At 38.1% G+C, this 18,474-nt stretch overlaps 1 protein-coding gene across 1 annotated transcript in view; it reads left to right on the top strand.

The window, feature by feature from the left end:
- LOC149173411 (uncharacterized) overlaps nt 1-18,179 on the top strand; it is a 53,601-nt gene extending 35,422 nt beyond the window's left edge. Inside the window, exons 6-8 of the mRNA XM_089424591.1 lie at nt 16,914-17,005; nt 17,124-17,258; nt 17,687-18,179. The gene's annotated coding sequence lies outside the window, so the exon portion shown is untranslated. The remainder of the gene's footprint in view (nt 1-16,913; nt 17,006-17,123; nt 17,259-17,686) is intronic.
- The last annotated feature ends 295 nt before the right edge of the window (nt 18,180-18,474 follow it).

Genomic DNA, 18,474 nt, shown 5'->3' with positions numbered 1-18,474 from the left:
GTGCAGACACTGAAGGGAAGATTTGTGGTAACCTCCAAATGGCTCTATAAGATCAAGCATGGGGTTGATGGAAGCATACAAGGCAAGGTTCGTAGCCCGTGGATTCTCTCAAAAAGAGGGAGAAGATTACAATGATATATTTGCTCCAGTGGCCCAATATACAACCATTTGTTCGATAATAGCCCTTGTTGCAAGTCAGGGATGGACTTTCCACCAAATGGATGTGAAGACTGCTTTCTTACATGGTTTGCTTCAAGAAGTGTACGTTGAATAACTTCAAGGATTTGAAGTTCATGACAGGAAGACCCATGTATGCTGATTGAAAAAAGCTCTCTATGGATTGAAGCAAGCCCCTCATGCCTAGTATGCTCGGATTGACAATTACTTGATAAAGCTGGGATTCACAAGGAGCAATGCTAATCCAAACTTGTACTTCAAAACAATCCAAGGTATGCCTCTCATTTTCGTATTATATGTCGATGACTTATTCATGATAGGTGTAGACCCTCTCATTCTAGAATGTAAGAGGAAGTTGGTTTTCGAATGCGAGATGAAAGACCTGGGTCTGATGCACTATTTCTTTGGATTAGAAGTATGGCAAAAGCTGGGCGAGATTTTCCTTCCACAAGGAAAATATGTTGTGATGGTTGAGTGCAAGTCCTTGCCTACACATATGGAGATGAATTTCAAGAAGCTGTGTGGAGAGGCTACTGGACCAGAACTAGCAAACCCTTTTGAGTATAGACAATTGGTTGGTGCTCTGATGTTTCTTGTGAACACTTGCCCTGACATATGCTTCGCAGTTAACACTTTGAGCCAGTTTATGACCAAGCGTCACCATGTAAATTGGGTCGCTGCTAAGCATGTATTGAGATATCTACATGGGACTATTAATCTTGGATTGAGATATGCCGTTGGTGATGTTATACTACATGGATATACTGATGCAGATTGGGTTGGCAAGGTTGTTGACAAGAAGAGTACTTCTAGATGCTAATATAGTTTAGGATTTGCCATGATATCTTGGATAAGCAAGAAGTAGAAATTCGTAGCCCATAGCATTGTTGAGGCTGAGTATATTGTAGCCACCCTGATGAGTTGTGAAGCAGTTTGGTTGAGGAAGCTCTTTGGAGAGCTATTTGAGCAGTTTATGGATACGACAATCATCTATTGCGACAATAAGAGTGGGATTCATCTGTCAGAGAATCCCATGTTTCATGACAAGTCCAAGCATATAGAGATCAAATATCATTTTATTTGAGACATGGTGCAAAGAGGCGCCGTGAGACTCCACATTTTGACAGATGAGCAGATGGCTGATATCGTCACCAAGGCTTTTCCGAAAGGGAAGTTCTTGGTCATCAGAGAGCAACTTGGACTGGTTGAGATGACCCTTTCGAATAAGGGTCCAAGTTGATTAGGAACACTCAACAGTGCTCTTCCCCCTTGGTTGAGCTCCCAGGGTGTCGTATGGAGCTATAGGGCTCCTGGGGATGAGAGACCTCTAACTGATAGGATGTTGAGACCGGGGATCACCCCTAGTCAGAGTATGCCCCAGTTAGCGTCCTGCCCACTCCGTGGGATAACCTCTTTGATCTATCCAATGGGTTGAGGGACTTGGGATAGAGTGTGATCCCTACCCCTTGTAGTAGGTGGATCTTGCCCAAGTTGGTAGATGCATGTGTTCTACCATCTAATTTTCAGGGTTAAGATGGATGATCAGGGACAATAGGGTAGAGTGTGATCCTTACATTTGATCTCACCTGTTGTCAGGGATGTTGGGATAGAGTGTGATCCCACCGCTTGGGGTAGGTTGGTCTCGCCCATTGTCTTTGGTTTTGGTTGGTAGCCATGGCTCCCCGACTACGATGATGATTCGGGTGGTAGCCGAGTCTCCCTTATGGTGATAGAGACAATGTGGTTGCTGGAGCTCCCCTGCAATATTTCTTCTTCTTCAGATTTGAGAATGTTCAGCATGAGATGAGTAGAGACAAGATGACATGATGATCAATGGATAGATATTGACAGGTGGAATTCTCCCTAGTTGAGAGGGACTGTTAAATTATGCAACTAGAGTCAAATTCAACTTTGGACAACGCATTTGATGAGAGAATTATTACATTGAATTCCTCTTTTCAAGAGGACAAAAATCGACCTAAAGATCACTCAAATCAGACAAGGAGAAGTGTGTTTTTGAATTAAAACCATATCATATGCAAATTATCAAGGTTGACTTCAACATCATGTAGGTTCATGAAGCCCAAATGACATGTCTTTTCACCCTCATCGATTCATATAAATTCAAGAGACCTGAAACCTCATTTGGCACTTCATCACCTCACATCACGTCTTCTCTCTCCTATCCCTATTGGTTCATCAAACTCGGATTGGAAGGATTTCTCTCACACATGCGAAGGACAGGTGGATGTTTATGATTGGGCCGAGTTGCAGGGCGTTGTCTAGCATTGACTAGTGTGAAGGTTGACCTCATTTGACTGTGTTTTTGGGTGGAAAAGTTTTCTGCAGGTCGCATTGAAGGACACAAAAATCGAGGAATCTTGAGTAGTTTGACTGACATTGACTTTCATGATTGATCGTAGAAAATTGCAGATTGTGACAACAAACTTTCTCTCTTTTGACCGAGTTTGACTTGAGGTTTTGAGCACTGTTTTGGGTAGATTTTGACTAGCATTTGAGGTTGAGTTTGACTGAAGGAGACTGAGCTCCTAAAGAAATGTGTTGATTGTTGGCAACAAATTGGTTAGGGCTGACCGCGTTGCTATACACTGTTGTTGACTTGGACAGATTAAAGGAAGATCATATTTGACCATTGTTGACTTCATCTTTTTGTCTCTGGTTTGGATAGTTGTTTTCATATTGGATATTGACATTAGATATTGGCTATTCAAAGTTTGACTTTGACTCTTGGATGATGTTCTCTCTTTGCCAAACATTTGAAGACAATCTAATAGAAGAAGATTTACGAGGGTTTTCCCCCCAGTGGGGTTTTACCTTGGTCATTTGTTAATTTTAGGTATGTTTTATGCCAGAGCAATTTATTTCAATTTTGACAATTAGCTCAATATCTTTTCCAGACTAGCAATCACATCAGCATTAAAGTAAATTGCGGATAGAACATAAATATAAATCGCAGAAGACAAGCCAAGACAAGAGGACATAAGATGTGGCGCTAGCCAGGGACAAACCCCAATGTGGGGAAACCCTTGATCAATTCTTCTTATATGTTCTTCAATAGTTCAACAAAGAGAGAGAGATAGTACATTTATAACAGAAGTTGACACTTTAACTTATCTAGATAAGAGCATAGATCATCTCTAGGAAGATGATATGTGAGATCAGTTGAAGATACGCTGCTTCTACTGATTCTCTAAGGTGACTCCTTCACCTATCATTGTGCTACATCTCGTCATCATGTTGCGCCTCACCGTGCTACACCATGCTGCACCCATCATCACAATGCTGGACCTCATGCTGTTGTTGTCCCAGTGTTTAGCACTGTTGTACCTAGTGTCACGGCTGCACCATGTTGTCTTTGTGTCCTTGCTACACCAAGTACTATACTGCTGTCCTAATGTACTTGTAGCATTGTGCTTGCTGCTGTCCATGCTTTACCATGCTGCTATTGTCCATGCTTCACCATGCTTGCAGCTGTCCTAAGCTTCTTGCTGTTGTCCATGCTTCACCATGCTTGCAGCTGTCCCATGTATTAGCTTGTTGTCACTTGCATTGCTTGCTGTTTTCCAACTGTTGCATCTAAACATGTTGTTCCATGCACCTTACTGCACCATGCTGCTGCAATACACCATACTATTGCATCCATCACATCATGCTACACTCCTTTGGGGTATTCAACACTCCATGTTAACCCAACACATGGCTCCCACAGGTTGCTCGGAATCTGATCCAAATCTGGTCAATATCCTTGACCCAACGCACCTCTAACACTGCTCCAAATCTGCTTGTCACTTTGCTGTTCCAAATTGTTCTAGTTAGGGCACTTGGGCAGCCCTAAATCTAGGGCACAGAGAACTAGGGCATCATCTTCTAGGAGCTGCGTAGATCCTTCTTCTCCATGGCAGCTTCTAGTGTTGGCATTATGATGCCTTTGGGGTATTCAACACTCCATGTTAACCTAACACGTGGCTCCCACAGGCTGCTCTGAATTTGATCCAAATCTGGTCAATATCCTTGACCCAACGCACCTCTAACACTGCTCCAAATCTGCGTGTCACTTTGTTGTTCCTAATTGTTCTGGTTAGGGCACTTGGGCAGCCCTAAATCTAGGGCACATAGAACTAGGGCATCATCTTCTAGGCGCTGCGTAGATCCTTCTTCTCCATGGCAACAACTAGTGTTGGCATTATGATGCATGTGACAGAATGCATAACAATAATGTTTACAGATATGATGAAATGCAAGACAGTTTCAAGGAGTCGGTTCAGAAGGAAACTTACTCAGATGAAAGATCACAGTATAGCAGGGAAACAACAAAGAATTATAGTTTGGACTACAAAGAATGAAGAAAGAGAGGTATATGCAGGTTCACCTTGACCAAGCTGCGTATACACGCAGGTTAACAAAACAAAAGAAGCGTATAACGTACACATGCATTTTCACAGAAGGAAAAGCGCGTATACCTTGGAAAACTAAGTTTCTGGTCCGAAGTATTTGGTCCATAGTATTTTGATCCATGGTATTGGTCCATGGTATTTGGTCTGAGGTATTGACCCTAGGTATTTGATCCAAGGTATTGGTCCTCAGTGGTTTTGGCCGATGGTACTGAGAAAGGCCTAAAACTATATAAGGAGGAGAAGATCATTAGGCCAAAGTAGAAGTATCAAATATTTGATGAAGTGTGAGATCCAATATGTAGGTTATGGGTTTATGATGCTCTGCGTGATCCGAGCAAAGCAAGAACCTTAGCGGTTGATGGAGTATAAGATTTAATGATGGATCAGGATCTTAAGGCTTGGAATGAATTATCTTATATGGTTTGATCATGTTTATTCTAGATTTGTATACTGACGCATGTGTTGTTTTGTAAATATTATGATCTGGGTATAATTGAAGTTTGGAATAGCTACAAAATTATGAATGAATATTTACAGACGTATACGCTGGTTGACTTTGGTAAAAGAGTGTATACACGTAGGTTAGACACATCGAAGTAGCGATACCTTATGAACTATGATGTTTGAAGTTACAGTGGGTTTTGGTTGTTGATGCAGAGTTCTGGGTTTTGCTTTATGTTCTAGTAACTGCATTCTGGTGACAATGTTTAGATTGATTGAGTGTGATTTGTTTCAGTGATGATGGATGAGATCTAATAATGGATCAGGATCATAATGATTTATCATTATGTGATTTGATGGACTAGATCTGGTTGCTAACACATGTATTATCCTTTATATGTGATGATCTGGGTATGTCTGAAGTGGGAAGTGCAACGAAGTTATAAGTAAGTATTTGTAGACCTATATGCTGGTTCGCTTTGATGAAGTTGTGTATACACGCTGGTTTGGCTCTTCCAAGTTGCGTATACACTCTGATGTATGGTTTTGAGGTTATAGAAGGTTCTGAATGATGATACAGTGTTCTGGGTACAAATCAGCGTACTGGTGATCTCTCTGTTCCAGTTGATTTGTTGAAGTTGATTAAAGTATGATTCAGTTGTGTTAGAGATTCATAGATTGATTGATTCAGCTGTGGTTGATTCAGAAAGTGATGATTGAGTTTCAGTGATTAGTTGATGCAGATGTATTTGATGGTCGTATTACAGTGGTGATTGATTTTGAGCTTCAATGTTGTTGATGGGTCCAGTATGAAAATTGGATGAAACGTGGCCTTCAGATTATGATGTTGTTCCAGGAGTATCCAGTCTGAAAATTTATGAAATGTGGTCCCTAGAGGAAGAGAGAAGGTTGTAGCCTTCTGTAGGTCGGCGCCTACATACTAGTAAACATATCGGCTATTACAAGAGCTAAGGGGTTGTAGCTCCCTTCCAGTAGAAGCTGGAGAACAAGAGAAGGTTGTAGCTTTCTGCAGGTAGAAGTTTGCGTACTGGTATGAGTCTACACCAGTATAATGTTGTAAACAGATTTTCTTATTATTAAAAGAAGACAGAGACTACAACAGCAGGTGGTTTTTACGCACATTGGGTTTCCACCTTACATCTTGGCGTTCATGTGTGTTGTTTATGTGTGATGGTTCTTTATGTTATTAACTGCACATGGTTACTGTTTAATGTTTAATAAAGTACTGATGCACATAGTAAAGATCAACATATGATGAATTAACTGAATCATTAGTTTGCTGGATATGTACGCTTGTTTCTTTAAACACAGTTGCATGCACACGCCGGTTACCTTCATTGAAGTAGTGCATATGAAATTGAGTATGAAAAGAAAAAGATTATTGACTTGACTAACACTGATTCACCCCCCCTCTCAATATTATTTCCAACATGTAAGGCAACTCTTCTTAGGGTAGCATATCTCTTAGGATCTATCCTCCCACCAAAACCCAAAGACAAGTGGAGAGGAAGAGATCACAAGAAGAGTGTATACAAATGACTAGCAAGCCACCTCTTTTTATACTAAAACGTTGAGCACATGTGGGTGTTATTTAGTTGCTAGCCGACCTTGACGAATTGTCTTATAACACAAATAAATTCATAACTCCATGAATACTTTTCGGAATTGGATGATCTTTAGATCAATCCTACACCTCTTGTTGAGAGGTATCCAATTTTAACATCATTGACCAAAATTTGCGTCTCTTGTCTCTTCGCTGTCTTTCATAGTTGGGAACCAACCAGTTCGGGAGACATAGTGAAGCGATCAAGTACTTGATTAAGATTTAACAAGAGTTATAGGATTTGATTAGATTTTAAATGATTGATACCTGTGCCTTATGGAGTCAATGATCTTGCTAGGGAAATTAAGACCGAGTAATCGATTAGCAACTGTTGCTTAGATGAATGACTATTTTATATGAAATGCAGATCCTAAAACTAATGTGAGATGCAAGAATCTTGGTTAATTTTAGTTAAATGCCTATTTAAATGTGAACCCTTCAATCCTTTCTGTGTTGAGCCTGATTTTGTAGTAATTGGCAGAGAGAAGATCGGGAGAAGCACACTAAGGTATGATTAACGATGCCTCTCCTGAAATTCTAACATGCTCGGTGCCTCCGACGCTGCAGAGAGTGGTTCTGATCACTGCAAGGTCACCGTTTTAAGTACTATTAAAACAGGCTTCTCAAGAAAAGACAAATGGAGATCTATCTGTCTATCGATTAAGCTTATGCTTGGAAGTAAATTATATCTATGCAAATTTAACTTATATGCAAACGCACTGGAAGATAAGATGAAGTTAGACTCGAGAATGGGAAAACACTTATGCCGCAAAAGCCCTAAATTACCTAATTGAAATGTTTGCCCTTTTTTTAGATGAAGACTTGAAAAATAAACTCTTGAAGATACTATAGTTAAAATACCAACGTATTTCAAATCTTCTTGATACAATTTAGCTCAAAGAGAACAAAAACAACTTTGCAATTCGATATCAATGTTAAAAAATGCTGAAAAAAATACTCAGTTTATGAAACAAAGGATATGCATTTTATCACAATTCCATGACAGAGTACTTAATTTTTAGAAATTAATTTTTAGGACATCTGTAAGAAAAACTTTATGACAACAACAATATGACAATGAAAACAGTAAGCTATCAATGATATCTTTATGCCAAAAATTTACCGAAGTTTTTTGAAATTTGCCTACATGAATTATCAAAAATTTTCAACTTGTTGTGATGTGATTTCCGGAATTATATCAGATCTGATATACTTATTACAACCAACAATTAGAACATGAAAATTAGAACAATTAGACAACTTAGGAACTGATTTTAGTCCTAACCCACATGAAAATTTTCCACTGTTATATTTAGACTTCAGAAACATAATTATTCAGAGATAACAGTGACCCAAAATGTAGATCTAGGCCAAATTCTTGATACACATCAAACATAAATGATTTATTAATGTATTTAGCAATTTTTTAGTTAATTTCAAACGACTTGGATGTGTTTTTCTCCACTATTAGAAAGGTATATGACTATTGTATCAAACAATGAGGAAAAAGATGGTTTAAAGATTAAACCCTTAGGCCCTCGACCTTGAAGATGACTTGCCCAAGTTGCCAAAAAAATTTCAAAATCTGAAACACAAATTTTTTATTAAATTTTCTGGGAAAAACCCACCAATGATTAGCTTCAAAAAATCAAATATTCAAATCAGAAATGGAGCAAGGGAATCTAGGGCCAATGAAAGCTATCACTAGGCCCAATAGAACTAACGTTGGGCTAGGAGAAAGCAGATCTGGGTTTAGGAGCCCAAAACTTGAAACCCTTGTTCTGAAAAACATTATTTTGCTTCAGATCTTTAGATTTATTGCAAAACCTTTAATGGTTGGTCTTGTAAAAAGATTTGGGATAAGATATTGTTGCCCTCCAGGGCCTAGATCTGTTTCAAAACCCTCATATCTGCTTGAAAATTCTCAAATTTGAAGATTTACTTCGTTGATTTTCAGATCTATTCCTGCAAACAATTTTTGAGCCCAAATCTTGCCCTCCAGGTCTAGATCTAGCTCAGATATGAAGATTTACTTGGCTGATTACTCAAATCTATTCCTGCAAACAATCTTTGAGCCCAGAGCTTGCCCTCCACGGCTTAGATCTATCTCAAAACCCCCAGATCTGCTTGAAAAATCTCAGTTCTAAGGATTTACTTGGCTGATTTCTCAGATCTATTCCTGCAAACAATCTTTGAGCCCAGATCTTGCCCTCCAGGGTCTAGATTTAGCTCAGATTTGAAGATTTTCTTGGCTGATTTCTCAGACCTATTCTTGCAAACAATCTTTGAGCCTAGATCTTGCCCTCCAGGGGCTAGATATAGCTTAGATCTGAAGATTTTCTTGGCTGATTTCTTAGATCTATTTCTGCACGAGTGAAAAGAGAAAAACTTTTACCCAATATGTACGAAAATATAGAAAATCCCAAAAAACCCAAGTGTTAAAATTTAAAATTATGTTACAAAATTTCAGATCTACACAAGTAAATAACGGATCTACGCAAATAATTTATAGATTTATACAAATAATTTACAGATCTATCAGATTTGAGAAGTATGAGTCCCCAATTCCGCTCCCAAATCTGATAATCTAAGCCTCTTAATAGCCAAATTTATCAAAATTTCCACAAAATATTTAAAAGATTTTGAAATTTTAGAAAGGTACTAGCCCAAAAACACCTTGCAGAAAATATGAAGTAGGGTCTTCAGAAAATATGTGTTGAGAGTTGGCTGGTCCAACCGAGAACTATCCCCAAACGCTCAATGAGAACCTAATAGATCTTATGCAAACACTAGATCAACCATCAAATCAAGTAGAGAAATAAAACAACAAAATTCTGAAGAAATAGAGACATCTGCTACTTCAATCAAAATTAAAAATGTTACCCTAGATCCAACGAACTGAATAAGATACCTGTATTCAGATTATTCTAAGAGAGCTACTGATTGATATTTTTCACATAATATTAAGCAGAAATTAAAACAATGTTATCATAAATTCATGAAGAGGAACACTACAACACGTTGAAACCTGAAAGACTTTTGCATTAATTCAAAAAAGTATACAAGAGAGCTTGAGAGCTTAGTACACGATCCAGAGATCGGATCATTTGACTGACAAACGAACTCCTATTTAAAGATAAATCCTCCAACGGTTAGTTCGAGGGATCCTCGTCAAAGCAATCTCGACCGTTGATGAGGATCAAAATTTCTTTTAATATCATCTGTTGAAATTTTAAATTATTGAGGAAATCAAAATTTTCAACTAAATGCATTTTAATTAATTCAAAAATTAAATTTTTTGAATTAATTTCCTCAAAATTTTTACTTTGACTTAACCTCAGGGACCAAAGGCTTAAAAGTTAGCAAAATAATCAATTTACCTTAGTTCCTGGACCTCTTAAAATTTAATTTTTAAGGACCAACAAATAATTTAAATTTACCTAAGACCTAGAATTAATTAAATTTTTGGCTTAGGATTTTAATTAATTTTGGCTAGAAAATTTAATTAATTAACCTATGAGGGGATAAATTATTTTTCTAACCCCCAAGACACTTTATATCATGATTTTTACATTTTTACATCTCAAGGAGGAAGACCCATTTGCAAAAGTCCCTCACAGACTACCCAGATCTGCGACACAAAATATAATATAGCAGATCAAATAATTTGTAATAAAATAACCTAACCAAATAGTTAGGATTATTCCCAAATCACTTTTACATAGACTCGATCTAGAACACTAGGGCTCCCCTAAGATCCCAGAGACAAAATCCATTCCGGCTTTTTGGTAACGCTGAAGGAAAACTCTGTCGACCATTTGAGAATGGATCGGTGAGACAAAAAACCACCCGGAATGTAAATCGTCACCAGAAAAATAGGTTTACCTAGGTAATTACATACACGACACAGATCTGCTGAGATTATTTACATTATACAAATGCAGACTGGGTTTGTATTATAAGATGATGATCAAGCTGATGATGATAGTTAGACGGCACGAACACATCGATCAAGCACTATCTCTTTTGCGGGAGAAAGGGGGTGTACTGCTATGGGTCGTTGACATGAAGTGGTCAACAATCCCTAAGGTGGAGTGTTCCTCTACTCTTGAGCTATATCCTGTTCAAGCTAGTGGTAGCTTCAGAAGGTCTTCTGCATAGGCTTGATGTTTTAGCACGTGAAAGATGATTTATTGCCTCTTCTAGGTGCTTGCTTGGTTGAGTAAGTGATTAATATCTTATTTCCAAAGTCTAACTTACGAAAAACACAATAATTAAACTCAATTAATTATTGTGGACCATTATGTCATTTTCTAAGAATAAATAATTTAATTATTCAAGTGACTCAGAAATAATCTCAATTGCTAATCTTTAACATGATTCTAGAATGGATATTGGGTTAGGGATTTGGACTTAATGAATATTATAAAGGGAGCCTAGCGAGGAGGTGAAGACACAAGTTTAAGTGATTGAGTCATCATTAAGAGAGTGATTTTCTCTAAGTGCGAGGTGGCTCTGTGGACCAAGAGTGTAGAGAAGGAAAAGTGCGAGTGGATCAGGGCGATTCTAGGACGCTGAGTGAAGGAGATTGTCGGGCCGAGTTGTTGGACGGAGTTTGATTTTATCTGGAGGAGGCTGAGTTGTTGGAGGGCTATAAAAAGTTAGGGGTTTTTGTTATTATTAGCTTTTATGGTTTTGGACAAATAAGACCTCTCAAACTCTTCATAAGAGAGGTGCATATTCATCGACTATTTGTAGTATTAATTATATTATGTAATCTCTCTCATGCTCAACGATGTAACCCTATTTAGGGTTTTGACACTAAGTAGGATCTAACTTTTTTATGTAATTAACAAACATCCCTAAGGTGGATTGTTCCTCTACTCTTGAGCTATATCTTGTTGAAGCTAGTGGTAGCTTCAAAGTATTCCGCATAGGCTTGGTGTCTTAGCATGCGAAAGATGATTTATTGCCTCTTCTAGATGCTTGCTTGGTGGAGTAAGTGATTTATATCTTCTTTCCTAAGTCTACCTTAGGGAAAGTACAATAATTAAACTCAGTTAATTATTGTCGACTCTTGAGTCATTTTCTAAGGATAAATAATTTAACTATGCAAGTGGCTAAGAAATAATCTCAATCGCCAATCTCTAAGATGATTCTAGAAGGGAGATTGGAGTTAGGGATTTGGACTTAATGAATATTATAAAGGGAGCCTAGCAAGGAAGTGAAGACACAAGTGAAGTGATTGAGTCATCATTCAGAGAGAGTGATTTTCTCTAAGTGCAAGTGGCTGTGTGGACCAAAAGCGTAGAGAAGGAGAAGTGCGAGTGGATCGGGGCGATTCTAGGAGGCTGAGTGAAGGAGATTGCAGGGCCAAGTTGCTAGAGGGAGATTGATTTTATTTGGAGGAGGCCGAGTTGCTGGAGGGTTGAGTTTTTCCTAATGCGCATCAGTGGCACACAAAGAGCGCGTAGGTGAAGTTGTTGGATGAGTATTTGGGCCGAGTTCTTCAGGGTAATTTCGTCCAGAGGTTGATTTCCTAGAGGCCGAGTTCTTCAGGCTAATTTCATCTAGAGGTTGATTTCCTAGAGGTCGAGTTCCTTGGGCCAAATTCATTCGATGGAGCCGTGTTAAAGGTTTCAATTTTGTATTTTTTCTTGTATCTCTGTGGGTCGGAAAACTTAGATTTTCTAGATAAATAAACGACTGAGAATTGTTGTGGGTGATGTAATTTTGCAATTTGTGATTGATCTCTTTGGGTTATTTACCCTACATATATTTAATTCTAGAAGTTAATAATACCAGTGATTTAATTTTTTGGTGATTCAATATTTATTTGGGTAAATAAATAAATTTCCAGGGATAAATTAAATTGCCGTGAGAAAATAAATCTTGCTGGCATTAGAAATTTACATATCCATGTTCTAGGGATTTTAGGATGATCACCAAGCCATTATATATTTCTCCAAGGAAGGGTTTTCTTCTAGTTTACCATTTTTTTTGTGTGTTGGACTGTGTTTTCGCATAGGAAATGCCAAAAACATCTCTCAAATAAAAGCATCCTCTTATTGTGGGCCCTTCTTCCTTCTTTTGTGCCATCATGTTAGTCTCCACATCTAGTGTGTGCTTTGAGTAGGGTTGTGGAGGTCTTAGGACCATTTTTGACCATGTCTTCCATGAAATATGACATTATTCATTTCAAATTGGAATGCTTTACGAAAATGTAAAATCTCTACCTTTGAAAAGTGCTTTGGATGCTCTTCTTATGTGAAGCGCTCCTCTTCTCTTATGCACTTGATCCTAATTATGCCGTGAAACGTTAATACATTAACTTAAAGGTGGGGGGTAGTGTTCTTCATTTGTGTAATCTCACTAATGGGTCATGCCAAGGGGTTCACATTGCCTCAAAGATTATGCCTTGAGAACTATGAAAACACCCACAAATATTTCTTCAAAGGGAAAACTTGCACCAAAATATGTAGATGAGTGCCTCAATGGTGAGATGCCACCATATTGACAATAGTGCTTCCAAATATATGAAGTTTGAATTCAACAATCAAACAAACCTCCAAATATGCGACAACCTTTAATAATGTGAATGAAAAGGTAATCACATGGATCTCTTTTACTATATTCCCAATGTATGTAATCAAGGCGATGCTTGAACTAATGGCTCATATCAACCTCTCCAATTCTCATGCCTCCTTTGTACAATGTCGTTGAGAAGAATGACTCAGAAAATGCGAAAGAACTTGCATTTTCAGGGGCGAGAGGGCCATAGCATTTAAGTTCTCTTGGTGTAACAGGAACTACACAGGTCTTGAAGGAATCCCCACGCAATTGTGCTCCACTTGTACTGATGGGACATGTAGTTCACCATTTTGGACAAACTAAAGGTTCACTTTGATCCAACATGAATAACTTGGCTTCTTCACCATTGTTTTGAGCTTCTTTATGGTTGCTACTGTATATTTGTGATGTCTTTGGTGTAAATCACTAAATTGTTGCAATTGGATGAAAATGAAAGATCATTCAAGTGTTGCAAGTGGATGCTTGATACCAATGTCACTGGGTAAACTGGTCAAGGTATGGGGGAAGTTGTTGAGCATTAAGGGGATTAACCATTTGAATGATCTTTGAGATGTCCATAACAAGATTGGTGCCAGTGAAATGATATAGTCAAGAGAAAAGGGCTTTAGTATTAGGCAGTGACAAAGTTGCTTTTTTTGTATATATCTGAAATCTTTCCATAGGGCTGTTACTGAGTGATGATTGATACCTCTGAAGTTGTTCCCAAAAAAGATAAGACCAAGATTGGATTTGTTAGCCCTCCCTTGAATAATGGGTGGGATTAGCATTGGAGTTAGGGGGATCACAATGTATAACACACGGGGCTTACAGAAGAAGATTGTTAAACCTTCTATTTAAGTTGACACACAGTTCTCCATTCTGGTCAAACTATAGTTTGACTTCTGGCATGATTAATTTAGTTTGTTTTTCATAGTTTTGAGCTCCTTTATGTTGTTGGCATAAATCACTGAAGTGTTGCAAATGGATAAAAATGGTAAATTTGGATGAATGTGGTAAATCACTCTAGTGTTGCAAGTGAATGAAAATGGTAAGTCACTCGCGGTACAAGTGGAAAATGGCTTGATAAAAAATCGCATTGGATATGTTTGACAGTTACAGGGTGAGGAAGTTGAGCAGTAAGAGGATCAACCAATTGAAGGATTATTAAGATGTCCATGACAAGATTGGTGATAGTGGAAAGATATTGTCAAGTGCAAAGGGCTACTACGGAGTGACAAGGTTTCCTGAATATAGGTGAAGTCCTTCCAAAGGGCTATTAGTGAGTGAGGGTTGCTTTTCTTAATATCTCTGAAGCTGTTCCTGAAAAAGATAAGGCTAAGATTGGATTTGTTACCCTTCTCTTCCAGAATGGGAGGGATTGGAGCTGGAGCTAAGGGGATCCCAATATCTATGACGGGGGCCTGCAAAAAGAAATACCTAAACCTTCTATTCAAGTTGACATGTAGTTATCCATTTTGTTCAAACTAAAGGTTGATTTTTATCTGGCATGATTAATTTAACTTGTTCTCCATAGTTTTGAGTTTCTTTATAGTGGCTACTGCAGATTTGTGACATCTTTGGCATAAATCAGTCAAGTGCCACAGGTGGATGAAAATGGCAAATGAGTCATGTGTTGCAGGTGGATGAAAATGGCTTGATAAATAGCTATTAAATGTGCTGGACAGTTATGGGGGAAATGGTTGAGGATTAAGGGGATCAACCATTTGAAGTATCTCTGAGATGTCAGCAAGAAAATTGATAACGGTAGAATGGGAGGAATTGGAGCTGGAGTTAGGGGGATCACAATATATAAGACGTTGATGTTGAAAATCCAAGTACAATGTGTATAAGCGAGATTTCTGAACTTGTGATAATTATTTGTAAATATATTAGGTTTTCTTTGCAATTACTTTCTCTTCATCAAATAATTACACCTCAGAAAGTCAATCAATAACAGTAAGGAGAAAGAAGAGCTCACAGAACACAATAACAAGAGACTCCAATGCTTAGGTCAGAGACCAGGGCAAAAACCCCACTAATGGGAAAACCCAACAAATTCTTTCCTTAGAGAGATCTTTCAACAATATATCAAGACATGGACTATTCTGACCACAAGAATGCTTCCACAAGTGCTAAGTCATCAATGCAAAATGTCTCCAATACAATGTCAACAAGTAGTCTAACACGATCCCAAAAATCAACTTCAAGAGGCTGATCTTCTTACCATGATACTGTACCGAAGCTTGGATAACACTTTCCTTCTGAAGCTCAGATTTCTGATAGAGTACAGTCCTGAGGAAACACACTACTCGGACCATTACAGTCTTTAAATGGCTCAGATCTCATCTCAGGTCTCGGCCTAGTTGTAGATCTGAGGAAACCTCAAACTTAGACTAAACAGAAGATCAGATCACAGAACAACACACAAATGATACTTCTCTAGGCCTCGGCCTAGAGGCCGACAGTCAGTGATCTCGGACTAGGGCAGATTCGGACCTCCTTCCAGATCCCGGACTATTGTTACAGATCACAGGACAATACATATATTATGCCTTTCTAGGACTTGGCCTAGAGACCAACCTTCAGCAGTCAAGGCTTTCGGACCTCAGAAAGTACTTTGATACACCCTTCTAGAACATGGCCTAGAAGCAGAACTCGGATGACAATTATCTCAGACAAGGAGCAGACTGTAGTGATCATAGAACTTGGACTTTGGACCCTCCAAGAGAAGCTACAGAACTCCGGCCTCCAACTTGGACTGGATCAGATCTTGGAGAGATAAAACAAAGGCTTCTTGCCTTGATATGCCCTTACGCCCTTCCATGTAGTCTGTCGCATTGGAGATCAGATCAGATACGAGTGAGTGATCAAATTACACTCAAAGGAGGACAAGTGAGGTCTATTTATAGTCATCAAGATGATTCAAATGGGTGTGTCTATGGAGCAAGCTGACTTGACTTTTGTAGGCTGACTTTGCACTTGTATATTAAAAACTGGATGATTACTTAAACATGAATGATATCTGAAAATAGATGATGGGTAGGGATGAAAATATGAGCTTGTTGCGTCTTTGCAACTTGGAGAGCAAGGAATTTACAATTAAAAAAAGAAAATTTCCAGCAATGTGATAGCAATAAACAAGATGCTTGATAAACATGAGATTTGACACTCTGATATGTTATCTTCCAAGTGAATTAAAAGTCATCTACTAACTATTAATGAGCAGTGCTAAGAATTTGACAGCACCAGTCTCTGCTGCTGATAAACTTCCCACTTGACCTTCAATTGACTCAAGAAAGCGACAATCCACAGAAATGTGCAGCTTAACTTGAAGCAATCCTCCATGCCTCTTCTGATTAGCTATAACTTATAAGTAATGGTCGCTTTCAATTCATATCTGTCTTCTCAAAAGCTGGTTGATACTCTTTGCATCAATGCTTACTTGGCAGATAGGAGTGCAAGTTCAGAGTGTTAGATGAGGGAAAAATATTGTGCAAATTAAACATCAAATTGTACAAGGATGTTAAATACAAGTGTGGAAATTTGAATTTCAGCTAGATATTTTCTTATTTAGATGCATAAAATTATCAGTGTTTGGAATTTTAGGAATCATTTTATGGTAGCTTTGGCTGTTGTGTTGCAAATGAAAAAACAATTGAGGTTTAACTTGAGCTTTTTCATTACAGGAATTTCCTCTTTTTAAGGCCAGTGTAGAAGCCTATATGGATTACTAGCCATGGTTTATGGCCGTTTGCATCCTAGTTTTTATCAGTTCAGGGTAAGTTATCCAAAAGATTGCTTCAAATTAAAAAAATGAGTTTATTATAATGTATATGTGTCATTATTATTTTGGATGTGGTCTCTTTTAATTGTCCTTGTGTTTTCTTCTTGTCCAGCTGTCTGTTACGTGTGCATTTCATGATCTATCTGCTAAATGGCACAGCCTGTCTACATAACCATCAGCGGTGACCATCCTTCCTTTTCCAGATTTTAATCTTCATTTCGTTGTGAACACATTGAAGTGTTCTGAGGTAAAAATGTTCTAATTCCTGACACATTGGTTGCATTCATTAGTAGTGTTTCTTTTTTGGAGTTGTACTGCTTCAAGCTAATCTTTAAAAATGATTTATATAATTGATCACCTATAAACACATGGCATTATTATCTTTTTTTTAATTGCATTAATCATATCTGAAGCCTGTTGCACAAACTATGCTAGACTCTGTGGTTGGTGCCATGGCATTGATTAGTCTGAGTCACAATGTGCAACATTGGTAATCACCTCCTGTCACATGGCAGATGTGAGTTCTGCATGAGCTGGGCCATTAACTTTTAGGGGGCGGGTCAATTTACCTTTTAATAGCTTTTGACTGGCATGGTCATATATTGGTCACCCTTGTTTGGCGTTCATTGTGTTATTCAATTTTTATCGTTCAGTAATGATTTTGTAAATTTGCAGGGTCGGAAGAGAAGGCAATGGTCTGTGCATCAATGATCAAATCATGACTAGACAAAGTCTGAATGCAGCTTCTGGTTCTGTCAAGTGCTCTACTGGATTGGAGAAGCAGGAATATAATAAATGAACCTAGTGGCAGTTTTAAGTTTTGCAGGTTTGGTTTTGTGGTTCTGTTCAAGACCGACATCCTTGACCTTGCAACTGCTGATACAGCTTTAAAACTTGAAACAGTCAGGTCTCGGAGTGTGCTTAGCATTTCAACAAGATGCCAAGTTGGCGGGCTGATTCAATGGGCATTCAACCATATGTGCTAAAAGTATAATGCTCATTTAGGAAATGATGTTTTACACTCAATCTATACGTTATTAGTGTTAATTTAATATTCTTCCTCTCTAGGACCTTATCAAAATTTAGGAGTTAAAGTGTAGGGAACGGCCTTTTCAAAGAAGTTTGGGACGGAAATATATGAATATTTTAGTAAAATATTTTCTTGTTACTATCTCTTTTTAGTTGGCTCAGAAAAAAAATCGTAATTGTATTATATGATGACAAAAATATATTTTACATAGATACATACTGAGACTCGCATTTCAGAAGAGTCGCTAAGCTCTATAAGATCATATATTGTGTATTCATTCAGTACCCCTCCAGAAAGTCCGTCATGTAATAAAAATAATAGGTACACAGTCCAAAACATTCACTACGACTATCAAAACATCATAAAGGTCTCCCATTAAGTCCTCTGCCAAAAAGTAGTAGTTGTTTATTACTTTCATTATTTCATTGCCCTA

This window comes from Pinus tabuliformis, chromosome 4_2, assembly GCF_031772625.1.
Source record: "Pinus tabuliformis cultivar Carrire ecotype Pingquan chromosome 4_2, CPIR1, whole genome shotgun sequence".
In the NCBI taxonomy this organism is placed as follows: Eukaryota; Viridiplantae; Streptophyta; class Pinopsida; order Pinales; family Pinaceae; genus Pinus; species Pinus tabuliformis.
The sequence above is the reverse complement of the archived record's forward strand: the minus strand, read 5'-3'. Positions and strand labels throughout refer to the sequence as shown.